Source organism: Sander lucioperca, chromosome 10 (genome assembly GCF_008315115.2).
Source record: "Sander lucioperca isolate FBNREF2018 chromosome 10, SLUC_FBN_1.2, whole genome shotgun sequence".
Taxonomy (NCBI): Eukaryota; Metazoa; Chordata; class Actinopteri; order Perciformes; family Percidae; genus Sander; species Sander lucioperca.
Genome location: NC_050182.1, coordinates 6,278,233 through 6,300,844, shown reverse-complemented (window position 1 = coordinate 6,300,844; position 22,612 = coordinate 6,278,233). Strand labels below are relative to the sequence as shown.

The window sequence follows — 22,612 nt, the reverse complement described above, 5'->3', positions numbered from 1 at the left end:
TCACCCTGATAGATAACCAGAATTGTAAGTCAGAATGTAAACTGGGCCACAGATGGTATGCACAATTACATTAACCTAAAACTAACTTAATTAAAATGCCACAGCCCATACTGTTTTTTTTTTTAATTGTTAGAATATAGATATTAATAGAATAAATTGTTATGCAAGTACTTTTACTTTTAATACTTAAAGAACATTTAAAATGAGGTACTTTTTACTTTTACTTAAGTAGGGTTGTCATTGTGGTACTTATACTTTTACTAAGGTAAATATGTCTCTGGCTATTTGTACTTTTACTTAAGTACTGAGATTCAGTACTTCCTCTACCACTGACTGTGATGTAATGTAGCTAAATATGATGTAACATAGTTAAATGTGATGTAATGTAGTGTGTGTGTTGTCATGTGATATTCCAGGTATCCCTCCTGCTGCTGACTCTAGAACTCATCTCTCTCCTCTCATTCAGGTAAATATACTTTATATTATTATTCTGTCTTTATAGCCTGGTCGCACAGAATTCCGTGAAATGATCACGAATTGTTAACAGCTCATTACGTGGTGGTGGCACGGAATGTGTGAAAAATCCATGTGGCCACCACGGAAAACAATGCCAATGTAAAGTCAATGAGAAGATGACGTAGCATTAAAGATGAACTGAACTGAAAGAATAAACGTTGATAACGTGTTGGTTATGACAAATAAAAATAAATTACACTAAAAATTTCAATTAAAAAAATCAATATAGCTTTTTTTAAGCAACACAAAATTACGTTTGTTAGTATTAGAACGCTGACAATTTCGATGACGTCACTGGCATGGTAGGACCTGCGAAGGTATATAGGCTACAGTACAGCATATTAAATACACATGAAAATGAGTAATTTTAATGGCATGGGTTACACATTTGAGCCTGTGAGGGACAAGCCTGTAGTGTCTGACTACCACCACATGGAGGACAATCTGTTTCAGGCTCCACCTTCGGATCGTTTGGGGGGGAGTGACTGCTTTGTGTGTGTGGGCGCTGCCGGAGCATGGACACTGCAACTGAGAGGTCAACCTGGACCATTTACCTGTCATGCACTCTCATTTATTGTATCCAAGCACATTATGCATTTTAGGGAATAGAGACTGCTTATATATCGTGTACATTTAGAGGAAATAGAAAAGGTCCTGTGCGTTTTAGAAAATCGAGGCAGATAAATGGAAAATGTGATTGGACGAATTCATCCAATGGGATCGCTTGTTAAGTTAGCAAAATGTTAAAACCAAAATAAATAAAGTTTAAAAAAAAAAAAAAGAAGTTTGCTGCACGTAGGAGAGTCACCCCAGGGTGACGGATGCACGGAGGATTCACGAGTTTTGCCGTTTGCTTTAGGCTAGTGCAGAGTTGGCAGAATTTTTCCTTGTGGTCGTTGATGGATATTGCACAAATGGATACTGCACAGATACCTCTTATTATGGAACTAGCAGCTTTTTCTGTGAGTTGAACTCCCTCTGCATCAACAATGTGCCCTGAGACATCAGCTAGCTTCAGGGTGAGTAGAAAGGGACATTGGATTCTGTTTGCAGACCCGCTGTGGTTTAGTTAGCACCTAGTAACGCATTATTATTGATCTGTGATATCATCAGAGTCATGGTTTATTTATACAGTCTATGGTCGGAGCGCTAGCTTGTGGAGTTTGACATAAGTGCTTCCAACGTGTTTAGCTGCTAGCCCTTTCCCTACATTGGATCGTTTGGTATCTAGCTTGGTTTTGTGACTCAATTTCAATGAACGCCCAGTGTGTCAATCTGTTTTGTTGAACGCTGTAAAGCCTACACGTCAGGCTTTATTTGTGCGTGTAAGTGTAAATGTACGTGTTTTGTGTATGTCACAACAACGTTACATCCAGCCCTTTGCCTAGTAGACTTGCTAGCATGCTGGATAACAGCTAAACATACCTCTCTGTCCTCTGCCTGATGTGAGCGTTTCAGCGCCCTGTCTCTGCGGCAGATAGCATCGTGTTAGTGTCTTGCCGTTGGTCTATCGGTCTGCCCTGTACTGTAGCCTGAAAAATCTATAATTGATGGAATGGCCTCAGGTTTCAGTCTGTTGGACTTAACCCTCACCAGTGACCCTGTTTTATCAAAATTACAGCTCTCTAAATAGTCTGACGCTAAAAAATGCTCGTTACAGACTGGAAATCCAGGGGCTGTCGGAGGGCTAGCCAGTTTTAAGGCAGCTAGCCATGAGTTGAGGACTGGTTTCCTTGTCAAAGGTAGCCTGTGGAAATGTATCGTAACCCCAGCTGCCTTAGCCCTATACAGTTCATTACTGCAGCCAGGGGCAATACAGTATGACCCCCCCCCTAGACCTGTTGGTTTCCGTTTCCTCAGCCATGTCCGTTAGCCTCAGCCTGTTTACATCCCATGGCTGCTTACCATGCCAGTGGCGTAGCCGATTGTGGAATTCCAACATGGCGGCGCCCGTGTAACAACAACAACACTTTCAATGTACCATTTTATCCCTTTTAACAAATTCAGCCATTTTAATCATTGTACCAATGAGAAGAAATAAAATACATCTGTTATATCACCTTTACTCAAATTCCAGTTCAGTTCATCTTTAAGAGCGACTATGGTAGCGAGTAGTATGTAAGGCCAAAGTTCCGCATAAGGAGGTTGGTTGGGGGGGTGGATGGGTCAAACACAGGACTTTCACCCAAGAGACTGGGGATCGTGTCCCGCATGTCAAGTTTCCTAAAGTCGCTTTCTTATTTTCCGTCCCGTTCTTCTCGCATGTCACGGAACCGTAAACCCACCCATTACCTTTTCCTTAACTTAAGGGGCCGTGTTTATTTAACGGAATTCTTTCGTGGGCCCATCACAGAATTTTCGGCGATTTGTGTTCATTTCATGGAATTCTTCCGTGGGCCCACGGAAGGTTTTGCGATTCTGTGAAACTGCCACAGATTTTGAGTTAAGGGGCCGTGTTCATTTCACGGAATTCTGTGAGATCAGGTTGTGTCTTTAACACATTAAAACTTCTCTGATTGGAGCGGCCTCTAGCTCACCCAGTAAGAGCATGCGCCCCATGTAGTCTTTTGCAGCGGCCCGGGTTTGAGTCCGGCCTGCGGCACTTTGCTGCGTGTCATCCCCCATCTCTCTCCCACCTTTCCTGTCTATCCACTGTCACTAGCCGCTTTCCGACCATTGAGATTTTTGCAGTTCCTAGAACATAAAATTCCTAGAACCCTTTTTTTCTTGTGTTCTGACTGGACCAATTTGGGGATTTTCAAGTTCCTCTGGCTGCAGTTCCTGCAACTCTTTCAGTTCCTACTTCAGGGCAGGATCTTTTCGCTGTTCCCTTTTCAGCATATGAACCCAGGTCAACGAGGTTTCCGGTACAGACAGACCAACAACAGGACAATTTTAACAATTTTCGCCATCTTATTCATCACTAAATTCACTTCTGACATTTTAGGCGAGAAATGAACTGTTTAGATTTTGAATATAGGCAGTCTTGTGAAAATTGATGCCGAATTGACAATTTGCTTTAAAGTTTAAGGAGTTGAGAAGCTCCATGAAATGAGGCGACAGCCAGCAGGCGCCTGCCGGCTAGCTCGTCACTCGGCCATGACTGGCTCAGAGACCCCGCTGTAAGCTGGAGGTCTCTCAGACCGCTCTTGTAAATAAGAGGCTTTTATTTCGCCGTTGACGATTCGTTTGTTTAAATATACAAATAAAGCTGCCTTGCCTAAATATCACAACACATGTCCATCATAAGATTAACGGGAACCTGTGGTCTTTTCGGAGTTAAACTCCACCTCGCTGGCCGGCCGTCACACACACACACACACACACACACACACACACACACACACACACACACACGTCCACAGCGCAGCAGGCAGAGGCGGGGGGAGAGAGACATACCCGTTTCTCTTTGGGAGACTTGTTTAAATTATGACAAATATGCTATATACATTAGATTTAGTATTTAGTTCATACTTTTTTTGGTGTATTTGTTTTCTGATTTTAACGCTATAAAAAGCAAAAAACTCCAATACTGCCTAAAATGCTGGTATCGGAAAGAACTGGAGTCCAAGCACAAATTCCAATACCATGTAATTTAGCTCCGAAGAAAATCTACTCTGAAGTAGTCTATGTATGTATGCTTGCGTCACTCCCTTACCCCTCCTATAGTCCGTATGGACACTTGGCCAGTGGGAATGCAAATGTAAAAAACGTTTTTTGGGGAGAGTAGTTAGTAATCTGCTTAGAAGTGGACTTTTCCTTTAACTACATTCCTGTAACTACTTGGTCGGAAAGCGGCTACTGTCTAATAAAGGGAAAAAAGCCCCCCAAAAAATAATCTTCTCTGATTCTGTTCAGCCGTAAGGACGAAAACTCAAAAGTTTGTTTCTATTTTCACTTTAGTTTGGTTTGTCTTTCTAACTTCATCTCGCTACATCAGGACTTTATGGATTTCTTCTATAGAAAGAAATCTGCTGAACCTGTATATGAAATGTATTTAATCATGTGTGCAGGTATTGTAATGTGTGCACACAATATTGGTAATAAATATAATCTTTTTGGGAGTTCATGAGCTCTGCAGAACTCCAAAGAAATGAGACATTTATCAAACTAAAAACAAATGTTACGTAAGAAGTCCATAGATTTCTTTAATTTTAAAAGCCAAATCTGATAATACTGTACATTGAACATTCAGAAAGAAGTTTAAAAGCATTTGGAAAATAAAATTACTTTTTTTAATGTTTTTCAGACACTTTTTTTGTATGATTATTTTTGGGCTTTTATTGTGACATCTTTAGACAGGAAAAGGGAGAGGGGGAGGGGGGCGACACGCAGCACAGTATGAAATGCTTTTTCTATCTGTAACGGCTCCTGCACACTGGCTGCGTGGCGTGAGTGTGCCGTTTCTGTTGCGTGTCAGTTGCGTGGCGGCTGCGTGGCGTTTTCTATGTCTTTGGACACCAGAAACGTGTCTGCTGCTGCTAGCCTTGTCTGTAAACATGAATGTTTCCCATAAACATAAACATAAATATTAGGGATGAGCGAGTACAGCATTATCAGTATCTGTATCTGTTAACCATATGAATTATCTGTATCTGTATCTGTACTCGGACTGGGCGGGGCCTAACCCGGAAGTGGGCGGGATTTAATCCGGAAGTGGGTCGTTTGTCTTGAAATGGCCGGGGCTTTAACCGGTATGTTATTTTAAGCATGCAATTGATATGGGTTGATCAGAAATTGTTATATTTATTGCTGATTAGAAAACTATTTACATGACAGCATCAGCATTGAGCTTCAGATCAATGGTTTTGATCACGATAACAAACAAACTATATACAGAACAAGAACAATGAATACAACACATGAGGTTGCAATTATGAAGTAAAATGTAATGAACAAGAGTTTTCATACTCAACATAACTTTCTTTTTATAACTTTTAATTTTTTTATGATCAGTGTGATTTTTTTATTTTTTTGGTTCTTTTTTATTTTTTTTATTTCCACACCGTGTGTGTGTGTGTGTGTGTGTGTGTGTGTGTGTGTGTGTGTATGTGTGTGTGTGTGTGTGTGTGTGTGTGTGTGTGTGTGTGTGTGTGTGTGTGTGTAAGAATAGTCCGACGCTGTTTTTCAGATCTGTTTAGAGCCAGCTGACGGTTTAAAAAAGAAAAATAATCTCCAACAGGCAGAGACGCAACGCAAGTCTCATTCTACCAAGCACCACGTCTGAACAAACCCCACATTTACCAGAACTCTACTGGTTAATAAGGAAGTACTACAAACGGAAGTAAAAAACAAACCTGAAGCTGAAAAAACCCTAATGTTAACGGAAAAGACCGGCGAACCTGAGTGACTGAGGGAGAGACAGAGAGAGAGAGAGCTGTTCTGTGTGAGTGAGCAGAGAGGGACACAGCAACACAATACATCTGTATGTGTGTAGGGGAGGGGCTCTGTGACGACTAGCCTATCACAGAACACAGACACAGTCAACTACCCAATGAGGATTTTTATTCAATCCGAGCACAGATATTGACTCTTATTACTCGTATAATACTCGTACTCGGCAAAAGTGCTTTATCCGTACCGGATACTCGTTTCAGCCGAGTATCCAGCTCAACTCTAATAAATATATACTGTCGGCAGGATTGACGGCAAAATAGGCTCCAGAATATTTCCTTCTGTATTGACAGGTGCAATATTTGAAAATCGCTAATTATTTATTATTATTTTTTTAAATGACATATCTGCATTTATGTCAAAACCTCGAGACTTTCAAACAACAACAACATCAACATGACATATAAACATCTTTTCTATTTTGCCTGGAAACGCATCCAACACGCTTGCGGGTATCGTGGAAAAATAGGCGTCGGCTCTATTTATAGCATGCACGTGTTTTTGGCACGCCTGAGATGCGTGTGCTACGCAGGCCGTGTGCAGGAGCCCTAGGTCATTCAAACTTCTCTGCTTGATATAGATTCTGTTTCAGCTTTGAGGATGATGCTTTTTAGAAGCTTTTGATGCTTTTCTCTCAACTTTTTGACACTTCTTTTTACCCTTCTGACACTGTGTTCTCCAGATCAACATGAAGATCTCTATCTTTGCCGGTGTTCTCCTGCTCTCTGCTGCTGTACTCTCTGTGGAAAAAGTGAAGCACGATGTTAAATGGTTTACAAACCAGCACATCATTGAGGAGATGAATGAAGACGACTGTACCAACGTGATTAACGGCAGAGAAATCATGAAGGACGACGGCAGCTGTAAGTGGTCCAACACCTTCATCAAAGCGCCTTTGAAAGCTGTGACAAATGTCTGTAAAACACCAGCACTGAAAGGTAATCTGCATCGAAGCACAACGCCCTTTGACCTTATTTACTGCAAACAGACGATGGAAAATGCTGCAAAGAAAGCCAAGCCTCCCCACTGTGAGTATGAGAAAGGTGAATTTAAAGCGCACAAGATAATTGAAATCGGATGTGATAAAAAAGGCAATCCTATTCACTTTCATAAATTTCTGTAATCTGTTACTACTTGATGAATCAGAGTAATCTATTACTACCTGATGAATCAGAGTAACTTGTGTCTCCTGTTGAATAAAACACATGTTGACAGTTTAACCTGGGTCTGTTTTTAATGCCGTCATGTTCAACAGAGACGGTATTTTTTGACACTTTATTTTGACATTTTTGTATATATATATAGTAACTTTTTTTTGACGTTTTTGTTGCTTTTCTCACTTGTTTCTACATTTACATTTACACTGGTATTTCTATTGTAAAATAGCTTTTTGCATAAGTGACACACTGTTTTCACTATTCTTTGTTCACCATGGCCTGTGCTGTATGTCACTTGTGAAAATTGAAATAAAAAAAGTTCGAAAAAAAACAGCCTTTTGCTTACATTATTCCCAAATTACATCTTAAAGGTTCATATTATAGTTTCCCTTGTGTCTGCTCGTGTGTTTTGCGTTTAAAGTTTGTGATGAATTATTCCAGATGGTCATGTTCTCTAACCTCCAACTGTATCTGAGATGATAACACAGCCAACACTGGATATAAGTTTATTTATAGAGTACTTTCCACAGATACACATTGTGAAAGACTTGTGATCATTAATAGTCTGTGTGTGTGTGTGTGTGTGTGTGTGTGTGTGTGTGTGTGTGTGTGATCATTAATACACTGTAAAATCTAACGGCACATCTTAATAAAAGAAGTAATTTCACGTAACTTAACCCTTCAAAAAAATTGAGTGATTCATTCACATGAATTTAACTTCACTCAAAAATTAATTGTTGAAGTTATAATTGAGTTAACTTTGTGGGAGATTTTAGGTATAGTAATACAGACACAGACACACACAGACACAGACACATACACACACGCACACAAACACACACTCATACACACATACACACAATTACACACAGACACACAGACACACAGACACACACACACACACACACAGACACACAGACACACACACACACACACACACACAGAGACTAAAAATAATACAATGAATAAAAGACGTAAGAATGTTGTTGCCCTCCTGGTCAAAATTGACACGGTCTGTTTTTCTGGTTTATAAAGCATAACCCTTTTAGCCAATGTTATTCCAACTCATAACCACTAGGGTTACACTGATTCTTTGCAGTGATGGTCAATAACGAAGTGAATAACTTTTGCATTGCATAAGAACCTTATGGGATGGGAATAAGTTGTTGGAAAAACTTTAGATTTCGATTGCAAAACGAATTAAAATATAATGTTTTGAAAATATGTTATTTGACAAGTGACAACAGACACCCTTTGAGGTGTCCGTTAGGTATGACAGTTTTTTTTTCGATTGCTAGACGACAGTGGGCACAACTGGAGTAACGTGCAAAACTCTAACTCCAGTCTGCACAGCAGCAGTTCATGTAGACCAGACTCTAACTAGAGTCTACACAGCAGCAGTTCATGTAGACCAGACTCTAACTACAGTCTACACAGCAGCAGTTCATGTAGACCAGACTCTAACTACAGTCTACACAGCAGCAGTTCATGTGGACCAAACTCTAGTTCGTTTTTTCATTGCTTGAACACAGTTTTCAAAACTCTACACACTTTTCCCATGACTTTAACCACAACGTGCACAACACTGTGGATCTACACCACTTTGCCCTAACACACTGCTGTCAAAACTGTTAACCACACATTCAAAACTGAATAGATTTCAGTCTGGTGCCTATCAAACACTGCTGATTGCAATTTTAGCTGAAAGCCTAAGCAGATGTCTTGTTTTAGACTAGTTAGTGAACATATATGGTATTTATACAGAGAAAGATCAGAAAGACTTTTTTGTATACAAACACAAAATAAGAAGGAAACGATTATACACTGTACCGTTTGAGAATAACAGGTAAAAGAGCAACGATACCAACATGTCCAGGTCAGATGTCTGAGGTTATATACACAGCTATAAAAAAAATGAAAAACATTATATATTTACAATAGTAAATCTGCGTTCGTACTGTTTTTCAGAAAGTAATGTAGGTGAAAGCAATGGAAACACCACATTTATTAGTATTTAGATATGATGCAGACATCCAGTGTGATGAAGAAAACAAAAAAAGCCACATGATGCTGGAAAGAGACAGGATTAGTCACACTATTCTCTGTTACTGTTACGTATGTACCTTTAGTTTTTTTCCCAGTAATTCCATAAATTACTAGAGACAAAATACTATATTAAAGAAAACTGCTGATTTTCATTCCTTCTTATTTACCTTATGTAAAAATTGGTATATATTTTCCTTAAACTATTGAGTAGTGTCAAGTCACTCAAATTGTTCAAACTGTGAAGATGAAAAAGTTTGTATTTTCTGTATTGGTGTTTGATGCTAGTGTTTTTACTCTCAGTGTGTTCTGAGTAACAGTGTGTGTGTCTCAGTGAGGACTGTTCATAGTGTTTCTCTGCATATAATTTTCTGCATAACAGATGTGAACTGTTTAGCTCAGGTGACTGTTGGTAATACAGACTGTGGCTTGAGTTTTGCACATGTGACTCCAGTTGTGCCCACTTTCGTTTAGCAATAGAAAAAAACTGTAACAGAAACAATGTACACAAATCTAAACTATTTCAATGTTGCTGTGGGACAAAGTGAGACTTACCTCCAATCAAAATCCATGTATGTAGATATTATGATTATATAGTGGATCGATACCAATAACACAACACCTCAACAGGCCACAACTGGGCGAAATTAAATTATGCTTGTTAAGCACTATACCAAAAATAAATAACAAATATATACACTCTTTGTAGTGCAAATAACGTAAGTGACCTGATCTTTATACTTGTGCGCTGGTGTGTGCATTGAGCCTGTGTGTGTGTGTGTGTGTGTGTGTGTGTGTGTGTGTGTATGTGTGTGTGTGAGTGTGTGTGTGTGTGTGTGTGTGAGTGTGTGTGTGTGTGTGTGTGTGTGTGTGTGTGTGTGTGTGTGTCAAGCCGGCGTGTGTGTGTGTGTGTGTGTGTGTGTGTGTGTGTGTGTGGGGAGTAGGTGGTAGAGCGTGGGAGAAGTGGGAGAAGTGAGAGCGTGACGGCGAGTAGTGACTCTAGAGTCATAGTGAGAGAAACAAAGAGTCTCCCCTATGTTTTCTGACCACGGTGGAAAATCTGTAGCAGGAAAAGTTAACCCTCTCCTTGATTTCATAACGCCATACCTGTCTCTCTCTCGTTGACTGACTTGCTTGTGTTGTTCTTGTGTTTCCGACTATGTGTGCTTTCGAACACCCGCCCAACTCTACCTCTGATTGGCTTACCATGACATTTTACTCAACCTCAGCCAATCATCAGTGTAAAACAGTAAAAAAAAAAGTCTTTGCCTCTCGGCTCAGACTCAGAGATCTAGCTGTTCTGATGAACAAAACAGCTTCAAATATAGTAATTTTTTGGCAGTAACGGCATTATTAAGATGGGAAGAGTAATCAATTAGATTACTCGTTACTGAAAAAAAGTAACACCGTTAGTAACACCGTTATTCCCATCACTGCATACACAGTTGTGAAAATGTGAAAAACACTTCCTTTACTATAGTAAAACTTTGCACTTACTGTTTTTCACAAAGTAATGTGGTATTAGCAATGGGAACACCACATTCATTTGTATTTATAGATAATGTAGGTTCATGGCAAGAGAAGACATCCAATTTGTTTAATAAAAAACTTGTAAAACGTGTGGACTATTTCATACCTTTAGTTTGTAAACATTTCCAGTAATTACATTAATTACTACGGACAAAATAAAAAATATATACAGTATATCTATTTACTGTAGGTAAGCAAACTGAGGATTTTCATTCATTCTTGTTCACCTCAAAACTTGTTTAAATTAAAAAAGTAAAGAAAATAATATAACTCTTTTCTTATAGAAAATATTGATAGTGTAAAGTCACTTCAATTGTACAAACTGTAAAGATGAAAAGGTTATATTTTCTGTATTGGTGTTTGAGTGTTTTTACTCTCTGGGCCCTATTTTAACGATCTGAAAAATATCAAACGCCAAACGCAAGTAGCTTTGTGGGCAGATCTCGGGCGCTGTTGCTATTATACCGGCGGTATAAATGACTCTTGCGCCCAATGCAAATCTAAACTGGGTTGGTCTGAAGTAGCTACATTACTCACAGGTGTGGTTTGGGCGTAACGTGCAATAAACCAATCAGAGCGTTATCTCATATTCCCTTTAAAAGCCAGGCGCGCTTGTTCCATGGCGGATTGCTATTGTAATGGCGGATTTGCTAGGCACACGCTCTTCATACATCCATGGACGCATGCCAGGAGCGGTTCACAGCCGAGGAGACAGACGTTTGCTATTGATTTTTCTTTTTGACAAAATGTAAATAAAGAAATGTTACAAAAACATACTTCCCGATGTTTTGGGCTCACTCTCACTGAATCATGAGGTTATGAATGCATGGTGATATCTTTGGAATGTAGTCTAACGTTAGACCGGGATTACCTCACTATAGACGATGCAGCTCTTCTGTCTCTCCTCTCCTGTGCTGCTGCTGCTGCTGCTGGGGCATTTGGGTTAAGTGGCATCGGCACATGCAGTTCAACATCACATCTCCTTAAGTCCTCTAATATTTCCTCATTTATGTCATCAACACATCCATGATTCATGGAAATGTTGTGTAAAACAAGGTCATATTTTTCCTTGGATTTATGTATGGTTTGTCAAAAATGGGAACTACTGGGTCCGTGAGATGAGAGAACCAAATTATTCTACATTACGGCCAAGCATGCACCCTTGAAATAGCATCTGAATAACGTGCCGCTGAATTTAGACTAGTAGTGTGTCTCAAATCGCGCACTTCTGTACTTATACTAGCTATTTGAGTACACTCAATCTGTCACTCGTCGAAGTGTGGTAAATGCAGTGCACTACAAGTACCTGGATGGTGCACTCATAACGGTCAAAAAGTTGAGTGTGGATCGATGGACACTTTCCACCCTCAACGGTCGCCATCTTGGCTATGTAGCGGAAGGGGCGGAGCTAACAAAAGGTGAAAAACTTTCGATAATGGCGGCCGAATACGCGACAGCGAGACCCACGGAGTATTACAAATGTAAGTTGAACATTAGTCTTTTGCTATACTTGGATAACATATAAGCCACCTGTTTATGTATATTTGGTTAATTTTGGAGTCGGTGATGATTTTTGTACTGCGAATTATAACGTTAATTTGTATCGTAATTTGATGTGCTATCAAGCTAGCTTTAGCTAACCTTAGCTAGCTAACAGCGGCACAGTTTAACCAAAGAAGTTACGGGTACGTCTATAATCTTTGGTTTAACCACTGGCAAATAAGTTATAACCTAGCTAATGTTACATGTGTTGTGGTATACGGTTGTTTGTTGTGTTAAACTATCGTCCTCACTGTAGACGATTTTAGCGTTAGATGAGTGATCTTGTAGATATACATTAAGCTGCGAGCGTTAGTAATAATGTTACAGTACGTTAATCTATGCTATGTTATAACGTATTAACAGTGCTGTTTGTGTCCTGACTTATATAATCGTTAGGGACACAGACGTAGCCGTCAATGCTGCCAACTTGAGGGAAGTCCTCCTCTGCTGGAAGGCCAACGACCTGGGGGAGGAGAGAGAGGATTTCCCTGCTGGTATTGTGGACAGCACGGTGCACAGTGGCCCGGGGCATAGCAAAGGCTCTGGCTAAACCACGATAACAGGTACCGCTGGCGAGCCAAAAGAGGAAGACAAGGGCCTCGATGACGGGTCCCCAGCCATGGTCACACGCCGTGCCGAGGATGTACCGTTAAAGGATCCCCTTGGAGAGTCTGAAGTCCACCATCAGATCACTTTCCCCATCAAAGTACAGGGCCAGCAATGAATAGAACAATGGCATATATTTAAATGTCTATTGGGTTGCCTCTGCTTTCACTCTTGTATTGTCACTGTAATTAATAGCTATTGCAATAAACACCCTTATATAAACATATAATATGACTATTTTCTATGTATGTTCTTTATGTCAGTTGGACACCATTTGAATTGCTCAGATTTTGCTAAAATAACTAAAAATGGCCATTTTACAATGAATAAAACATAAAACATAAAACAGAGGGCAAAAACAAGCAACAATAACAACAATCACATTCATTTTGATGAACAAAGCAGAAATGTGTTTTTCACGAGTGACAACAGTGTTGGGAATGCTCTGCCTTGGGTACAATTCACAATTTCACAGAAGAAGAAGAAGGAGGACTGAGATGTTGTGATGTAATTTCCTGTAAGTACATAAGGCAGTGCGCGATTTGAGACAACACTACCCCGTCAAATTTGATGCACTATGCAAGTAAGTACGTAGTGTACGAAGTGCACTTCAGTTAGTACACTAACGGAAGTGCGATTTGAGACACACTATAGGTTTTTCCTGGTCTGTGGCTCAATTGTTTACTGCAAAATAGCACCAGGGAACGTTTGCGCCGGAACACGCCTCCTCTTTTTGCTGAACTGCCCCCGGGAGCGCAAGTTCATTCTCTAATTTACCAACGTGAGTCTGTGGAGGGAAAAGTCCGCTGTGCGTCGAGTGCAAAATAGGAATGATACATGCGTCAGTGTACAAAGTCAATTGCGCTGGGTGCAAGATAGGGCCCTCAGTGTGTTCTGAGTGACAGTGTGTGTTATTTCAGTGAGGACTGTTCTGAGTGTTTGGCTGCACTGAGTCTGTTCTGAGACGTGTGTCAAGAGTTGTGTTGCCTGGAATGAGTTTTGGTGATGTGAACTGTTTAGCTCAGGGGACTGTTGGAAATGCAGACTGTAGTTAGAGTTTTGCACATGTAGCTTCAGTTTTGACCACTGTCGTTTAATCGAAAAAAACTGTAATGAACTTTGGCGTCGGGCGGTTCACACATCGCCGGCTCCATTAATACCTGATAATGGACACCTTGTTGGGCATTAACCCTTACATAACCTTTTTGCAGACTTTGTGATGCATTGACATACTGTAATAGCAAGAAAGGGGGGGAGATCTTGATAAGAACGTTGATATGTATCCCCCACTTTCGCAGCCAAAGCAAACAGTATAATGTGTTTTTGCAGACATAGGCAGGGAAAAGTTACAGGTGGCTTATTGTTGACCTAGTTTCCCTCGCTGTCTGCTGGGTAACCACTGCAGAAAAGTCTGATATAAAGAGAAGCTCACAGACGAGTGGAGACACTGCCGGGTCAAACACAAAGGGGTAAGTAGCAGAGATGTGGACTCCAGACTCCAGACTTGACTTGAGGCCTGATGACTCGGATGACTGGCGTGTACTCAGAAGTTTGAATGTTAGCTGTTAGATATACAATTAAATAATATAATGTTTTCACGTTTCTGTCTAACTATCAAATACGCTACGCAGCGGCAGCAGCGCAAACTGTGACTCGAATGAAGCTCCCCACTATGTGACTGTAGTGATTGGATGACTGGCTGTCAGTCAAACTCGTCATTATGGCGACACGTTAGCCTCGTTAGCCAGACCAGACCACCACTACATCTGCATGTGTGCCACGAGTCATCACTTTTGTGTGTGTGTGTCTGTGTGTGTGTGTTTGTGCCTGTGTGTGTGTGTCTGTGTGTGTGTTTGTATGTGTGTTTGTGTGTGTGTGTGTGTGTGTGTGTGTGTGTGTGTGTGTGTGTATGTGTCTGTGTGTGCGTGTTTGTGTGTGTGTGTCTGTGTGTGTGTGTGTGTGTGTGTCTCTGTGTGTGTGTGAGTCTGTGTGTCTCTGTGTGTATGTGTGGGGATGCATATGTCAGAGTAAAGTCTCTAACAGCTTTTATATGATAATATAAAGAGATGTTAGATATGTCAGAGTAAAGTCTCTAACAGCTTTTATATGATAATATAAAGAGATGTTAGATATGTCAGAGTAAAGTCTCTAACAGCTTTTATATGATAATATAAAGAGATGTTAGATATGTCAGAGTAAAGTCTCTAACAGCTTTTCTATGATAATATAAAGAGATGTTAGATATGTCAGAGTAAAGTCTCTAACAGCTTTTATATGATAATATAAAGAGATGTTAGATATGTCAGAGTAAAGTCTCTAACAGCTTTTATATGATAATATAAAGAGATGTTAGATATGTCAGAGTAAAGTCTCTAACAGCTTTTCTATGATAATATAAAGAGATGTTAGATATGTCAGAGTAAAGTCTCTAACAGCTTTTATAACTCTGTATTCTCCAGATCAACATGAAGATCTCTATCTTTGCTGGTGTTCTGCTGCTCTCTGCTGCCGTGATCTCTGTGGATGGACAAAGTTGGGCTAAGTTTGAGCAAAAGCATATCAACGATGGGATGACTGTTGTCCAATGTACCCAGGTTATAAAAGATAGAAAAATCGTGAACCCACCCACACAAGTGAACCCAAGCAACAGCTGCAAGGGTATCAATACCTTCATTATCAAAGGGGATGTGAAAGCCATCTGTGCTGTAGGAGGAGGAGACCCACATGGCACCAACGGTATGACAATTAGCAAAGCTACTTTCCCAATTGTTGACTGTAACCTGGTGAATCAGAATCCACCTGCCGTTCCCTACAACTGTCAGTACAAAGGTGTAGCTCGTAACAACAGAAGAATTATAGTCAAATGTGAACACGGTCTTCCTATTCACTTTCATGGAAGTCAGTAATCTGTCACTGCCTGATGAATCAGAGTAATCTGTTACTACCTGATGAACCAGAGTAATCTATTACTACCTGATGAATCAGAGTAACTTCTGTATCCTGTTGAATAAAACACATGTGACAGTTTAACTCTGGGTCTGTTTTTAATGTCGTCATATTCACTCATTCATAAAGTAGTCTGGCTATGTAACAAAGAGACAGTACTTTGTGTAGATAAAGTAGATGAGGGTTAAACTACAATATTAATTAATATTAACTACTAACTATTAATATAATAACAATAACAAACTGCATACAGTATACTAACAACAACTTTGTTTTAACTGGGTAAGAAAACATCTGATTCTCTGAAGACAAGAAAACTGAAAACTGCAGACGTTAAATGTACAATATGTAACTTTCTGCCCCTCGTTGCTGGAATTCGATGGTTGAGATGACTGCACAGACAGATACATTTGCGAGATGGACATTATTTTCATGAGTTTTTAAACTGCGTTGAAGCGAGCTGTCCCGTCACTGTTCCCAGAGACGGTATAAACATCTGTCGCAACAACTATTAATACGACAACTGTGTGTCCGAGCAACTGACAGATATAAACATGTCGGGAATTAATGTTTACGCTTGCTACATGTACAGTAAATATTAGCATTACATTTGATCAGAGGTGGAAAGTATAACCATACCGTACTTCAATACAATTGTAAGCTACTTTATAGGCTACTTCTAGAGTCAAGTAGGCTATTGTACATTTTACTTCACTTTTTATTTTAAAGTTTTAGTTACTTTGCAGATTCAGATTAATACTACAAAATATTATGAAAAAATGATAATCTATTAAAGTGGATAAAGATGAGACTTTGTTGATCCAGTGGTGAAACACAAGCTACCTGGCAAGTCATACTTCTGCTGTCATTTTGGTGAAAGGAACTCAAAAGGAACATAAAAAAACTATATATATATATATATATATATATATATATATATATATATATAGTAGAGCCTGACCGATAAAGGATTTTTAAGGCCAATATCAATACAAATATTTGGTGATTTAAAAATCCGATATTCCGATATATCTAATATATATATAAAATGTATGAAAATATAACCTTAAGATATGAAACTTAAAGTCCTTTGAACAAAAACACAATAACAAAAGCAGGGTTGCTCACAGTTAACAAACTCAGAGTTTTCACTAAACCTGCTTTCTGAAATGGACCCTGATCTCTCTGGGAACCATTCACCAAAAAAGGAAACAATGAAGAGTCAGAAATGTGTATCTTTGAGGATGAGTTGAGGATTGTTCCACCAGATGGAGCCCTGACTCTCTTCACAGTTTATATTCTGACAGAAACAAGAACAGACTGAACACAAGTGGAGCAGAAACTAAAATAATCTGTTCAACTTCAGCTCTGATCTCTAAATGGTTGATGTTGATAATGCTGCTGGTTTTAAGGAGAGAAACTAACAGACAGAAACATCATCTTTACCTTTATTAATCTTCCATAACATGTCTTCTTTCAGAACACATTCATGTTACTACACTTTGTCTGTTTTACAAAAAATACTAGTCTTAATGTCATTAATCAGAGAGTTTGATGCTGATATCTGTTAGTTAAAATTATTAAAACTCTTCACCTGTAATGTGTTCAAAATGCCTGAATTTTCCAATTCATATCTTTAAAGGTTTACAGTTCATCACAATCACTAACATCCTTTTGTCCAATCTGTATTTATTTATGTTTTTATTTAACCTTCATTTAACCAGGTAGGCCATTGAGAACAGGTACTAATTTGCAACAGCGACCTGGCCAAGAAACCATAAGCATACAAGACAACATACAGTTTCACATACAATAAAATGCAAGAATATAGAATACAAGAGGCTACATAAAGTGCAGAGTTAAGTAGGCAATTACAAAGCCAGCGCAAAGTGAGGTGCAATTAAGTCGATGGATATGCGAGTAGCGATAAGGTAATAACACGATATACATGAATAGACAGTTTATATAACTGCTGACATGTTGTAATGAGTAAAAAAAACAGTTGGTGCAAATTGTGGTCAAGTTAGTAAAGTAGAGCACTTATAACAATATATAGCCTATGTAGTCACATTTTCACACAATAACACAATTAGCCCAACATCGGTGTGTTCAGGCCATTCCATTAACACAATCCATGTTGTTTCCTCAACATATGCCGTCAGTTAACCCAGGGACATCCGGGTGAAACGTTCCCGATATAGACTACCAGTAACCTAACAGTACTGTTCAGCTAATCTTGCTGTAAAAGATTGAATATTTTGATTCTTATCTCACCAGTGTATTTTAAAGTAACCTTGTTTTTGTACAGGACGTTGTATTTACTTTCTTAATTTATAATAACTAGTGCAGTGCCCGTGCCTGTTTGGAACGGGCGATTACTTGGCCTGTGGTATTGCTGCTTATAGAATTCTTCAAAACCAAATTGTACCCCAAAATGACTTACAGAAGGACCCCAATCCACTTCACTGTATAGCCTACTACTGACTTACAGTGTAGGTTATGTCTACATCAGAGGAAGACATTGTACTACTGTATTTACCTGACAGAGAACGCTGCAGATTCAGAATGTAATCACAAAATATCACAATGAAAATGTGGAGTAATCAGACATGCCAGCTCTCAGCAATTTAATACAATAACAGGAAAAGAGGTAGCTGTAGCTGGTTGTGCTTTGCATGTGTGGGATTCTGAAACATCCTTAAATTCGGGAATTGTCGTTTGTTTATTCAAAGTCAAAGACAGTCCAAAGTAGTGCTACTTTGCACATTTTTGTGGGTCTGAGGTGTATTTCACATTTTAGCTGCCAAAGCTCCGCTGCTCTCTGTCTCTGGTCCTCAGTGTGAGAGGGAGAGTGGCCAGCGGCTAGAGCGGCAAAAGCCAGTGTGTGCTTCTTTTACCTATATATTTGACGATATCTTTTGCATTTCTAATCCAAACAATGTCAAACTAGGCACCGCACTTACTTGTGCCCGTAGCAAGACACATGTCAAGTTTGAAATCCATCGGACTAACAGTTCGAGAGATATGCGCATAACACACAGACACACAGACAGACAGACAGACGTTCCTGCAATTTATAGATAGATAATTCATTACATTTGTATATGAAACTCAAAGCGCTTCAGGGGAAAAGGGGGGTGGGGGGACTACTCTCTACCACCACCAATGTGTAGCACCCACCTGGGTGACAGGTAGGTTTTAACCCTGTACACATGTACAAATATACGGTGTATTTTGAGGTATTATGGAGTGTGTGGGGGAGGGGGGGCTGTTGTCATCAAAGAGGAACAAACTAGGTGCCTTGCAAAAGAGTTAACCTGCTAAATAAGTAATTTCATTATCTGATAATCTCTTAGCTACTGAACAACAACATCAGATAATGTTTTTTGACACTATGATGGAACTAAACCTGACACTTTATGAGTCTCAAAGTCAGTGAATCCACCACATTGTCCAACAACACAGTTTGCAGTTTGCATTGGTTTGGTGGTTTGCTACTTTTTGTGGTCATTAGCAGGGAAAGAATGGGGGTCAGGGTTAGGGGATAAGGGTTAGGGGGTTAGACTTAGGGGGTTAGGGTTAGAGGGTAAGGGTTAGGGGGCTGAACGAACACGCTTTTCCTGGGTTTTCGAAAGTATTTCGTTTTTGCACTTCGTCCAAGTTGTGTAGCCGTAGCTAACGGTCAAAGATGACGGCAGTTCTACACATTCATGACTCACATTGTGTCTTGACAGGGTCTCCCATGGCAAAGTGGTCTCAGGTGGGGGGCCAGACTAGGAAAAAGAAAACAGGAAGAATGACCCAGCCCAGAGGAAGCCTGGGGCCGCCGTCTGGAGCAAGGCCCAGACAGAGGTGCTTGCCAAAGAGCCCAAAGAACGTCCATGGCAAACCCCTCTCCATCCTGGGGGAAGAACTGCTGGGGGTCGGATGGCCGTGAAGGTTGAGTCTCAAAGTAAGTGAATTCCCCACGCTGTCCAACTGAACACCCAAACTCTTTCAGTCGGTGCAGTTTGCATTCATTTGGTTGTTTTGCAACTTTTTGTGGTCATTTGCAGAACAAAAACAACAAATAAACTGCAAAGAAAGCATCCCAAACGTCGGCACAGACATGTTAGAGACCCCCACCCTGACTAAAGAGCAACAAGAAACCCAAAGTAATTTTTCACCGACTTTGAGACTCAGGAATTCCTCCACAAGCAGAGTTATATATTCAGGCTGTGACAGAGTTGCTGTCAGTCAGTTTTTCTTTGTTTTGCTGAGTTCTATCATGGCTAAGGAACGTTTTTAGGGCTTTAAAGGGCACCCATTGTGTTTGGAATCTTTGCAGCTTGTCAGGACTTTAGATGTCTTGAAAAAGCCATATCGATAAGCTTAGGAGAGTTAAAGGCTCAGAGGGAGACGCTGTCTGACACGGGCCATCACACGTTATCTCTCGCCTTACACAGAACCGGTTTGGTGCTTTATCACCAAAGTCATCCATGCAAACCAAGCTCTCAGGGTTTAGCTTCCAGTTTGAATAACTAATGAAGAACAACAGAGAGAGTTTGTGAGGGAAGAGATGATATCAGAACAGCCTTAGAAAGAGTCATTCATGTGTTCATTTCCTGGTGGTTAGATTGCTGCAGAGATCTCTTCTCATGCCTCGCAACAACAAACTTCAGCTGATTAAAAACACCACAGCCAGACTCAGAACCAGGTCCAAGAGGAGAAAACACATTTTAACATCACGTCTGAGACTGCTTTCAACATTTACATCAGCACCTTTAATAGGACTGAAAGTAGACACTAAAGTAGAAACTAAATGAATGAAAGTAGACACTAAATGAATGAAAGAAGACGCTAAATGTCTGAAAGTAGAAACTAAATGACTGAAAGTAGACACTAAACGACTGAAAGTAGACACTAAATGTCTGAAAGTAGACACTAAATGAATGAAAGTAGACACTAAATGACTGAAAGTAGACACTAAATGTCTGAAAGTAGACACTAAATGAATGAAAGTAGACACTAAATGTCTGAAAGTAGACACTAAATGACTGAAAGTAGACACTAAATGACTGAAAGTAGACACTAAATGTCTGAAAGTAGACACTAAATGTCTGAAAGTAGAAACTAAATGTTTGAAAGTAGACACTAAATGAATGTCTAACCTTTCATAAAAGCTAAGATAAATTAAACATCTAATCTCCTGTAGGGATGATGTGACACTATATTATAATATATCTGCTGCTGACGCTATGAAAGATAAAGTGAGTGTGTATTATAATATATTATATGTTACCTGCTGCTGACCCTATGAAAGATAAAGTGAGCGTGTATTTTAATATAGTATAATATGTTACCTGCTGCTGACGCTATGAAAGATAAAGTGGGCGTGTATTATAATATATTATATGTTACCTACTGCTGACCCTATGAAAGATAAAGTGGGCGTGTATTATAATGTGATATTATAATATTTTACAGTATAAAGATGAAGGAGTTCTCAGACTTTTCTATCTCTCTCTCCTGTCATTCAGGTAAATATACTTTTTATGACATAACTATTTTATTTTCTTTCTTTGAGACGTTAAAACTCTGAATGGTTTAGATTCTGTTTCAGCTGCGAGAAAGAAACTTTAAGAATCTTTAGACATTTTGTTTTCAATTTTTTTGACACTTTAATAATGTTTCTGTTTCATTTTTTGTGTTTGCTTTTATGCTGTAGAAACTCGTGATGTCGCTTAACAAGTTCTTACATGATCAGACAGTTAGGAGAGATTTATAAAACTAAAGACATATGCTACGTTAGGAAGGGAGGAGATGTTAGATATGTCTGAGTCTCAAACAGCTTTTATATGATAATATAAAGAGATGTTAGATATGTCAGAGTAAAGTCTCTAACAGCTTTTATATGGTAATATAAAGAGATGTTAGATATGTCAGAGTAAAGTCTCTAACAGCTTTTATATGATAATATAAAGAGATGTTAGATATGTCAGAGTAAAGTCTCTAACAGCTTTTATATGGTAATATAAAGAGATGTTAGATATGTCAGAGTAAAGTCTCTAACAGCTTTTATATGATAATATAAAGAGATGTTAGATATGTCAGAGTAAAGTCTCTAACAGCTTTTAAATGATCAGTGTTGGGCAAGTTACTTCCAAAATGTAATACATTATAGATTACTAGTTACTGTCATTTGAGAGTAATTAGTTATATTACAATATTACTGTCTCTGAATTGTAATGCGTTACACTACTTTTCCAAAATAACAGGGGATGTTTGATTTGGCAGCCATAGCTTGTGAATTTCACCACCGGATCAATAAAGTCTCGTCTTTATCCACTTTAATACATCATAGATTATTCATATTTTGTATAATTAATATAAATATGCAAATTAACTAAAGCTATACAAAATAGATAAGTAAAACATATAATAGGCAAGTAGGAGAAAATGAAAATACTCAAAAGTACAGCATTGTTGTAAAATGTTTGTTTATAGCACTTCAATAAGAAATTCATGTTGTTTAGGTTAAAACACTCTAAAGGAAATGTTCAATTATAGTGTGATTAAAACTCACTATTAACATTATTTACAGTACTTGATTTACAGCTGATTTGTGAAAAGGTAGCCTACACAACCTTATTTAACAGTAATTTAGTTTTACTGCGAACCGTCACAGGAAGTGCTTTTATTTTGAAGTAAGCTACACGGAAGTTGTCTGTTGTGTAGCATACTCTTGCTAGCTTACTGAGATGCAACGTGTCTGTCAGGCTCCAGTTGTTCACTTTCTTGTTTGTAAAACTGCAACATGTTGAACAGTAAATGGTCACAGCAAAAGACAAGCGCTTTTGGTCGTCATTCGAAGCCATTCCACTACAGGCAGAGTTACT

General features: G+C 39.2%; 1 protein-coding gene across 2 annotated transcripts in view; it reads left to right on the top strand.

Annotated features, from left to right (window-relative positions):
* Positions 1–422: 422 nt before the first annotated feature.
* Positions 423–22,612, top strand: part of LOC116058023 (calpain-2 catalytic subunit-like) — a 31,587-nt gene continuing 9,397 nt past the window's right edge. Inside the window, exon 1 of one of the 2 annotated variants that reach the window (XM_036005904.1) lies at positions 423–466. The gene's annotated coding sequence lies outside the window, so the exon portion shown is untranslated. Of the gene's footprint in view, positions 467–21,232; positions 21,254–22,612 lie in introns of those variants that run through there. The other variant, XM_031310643.2, reaches the window with a different exon arrangement.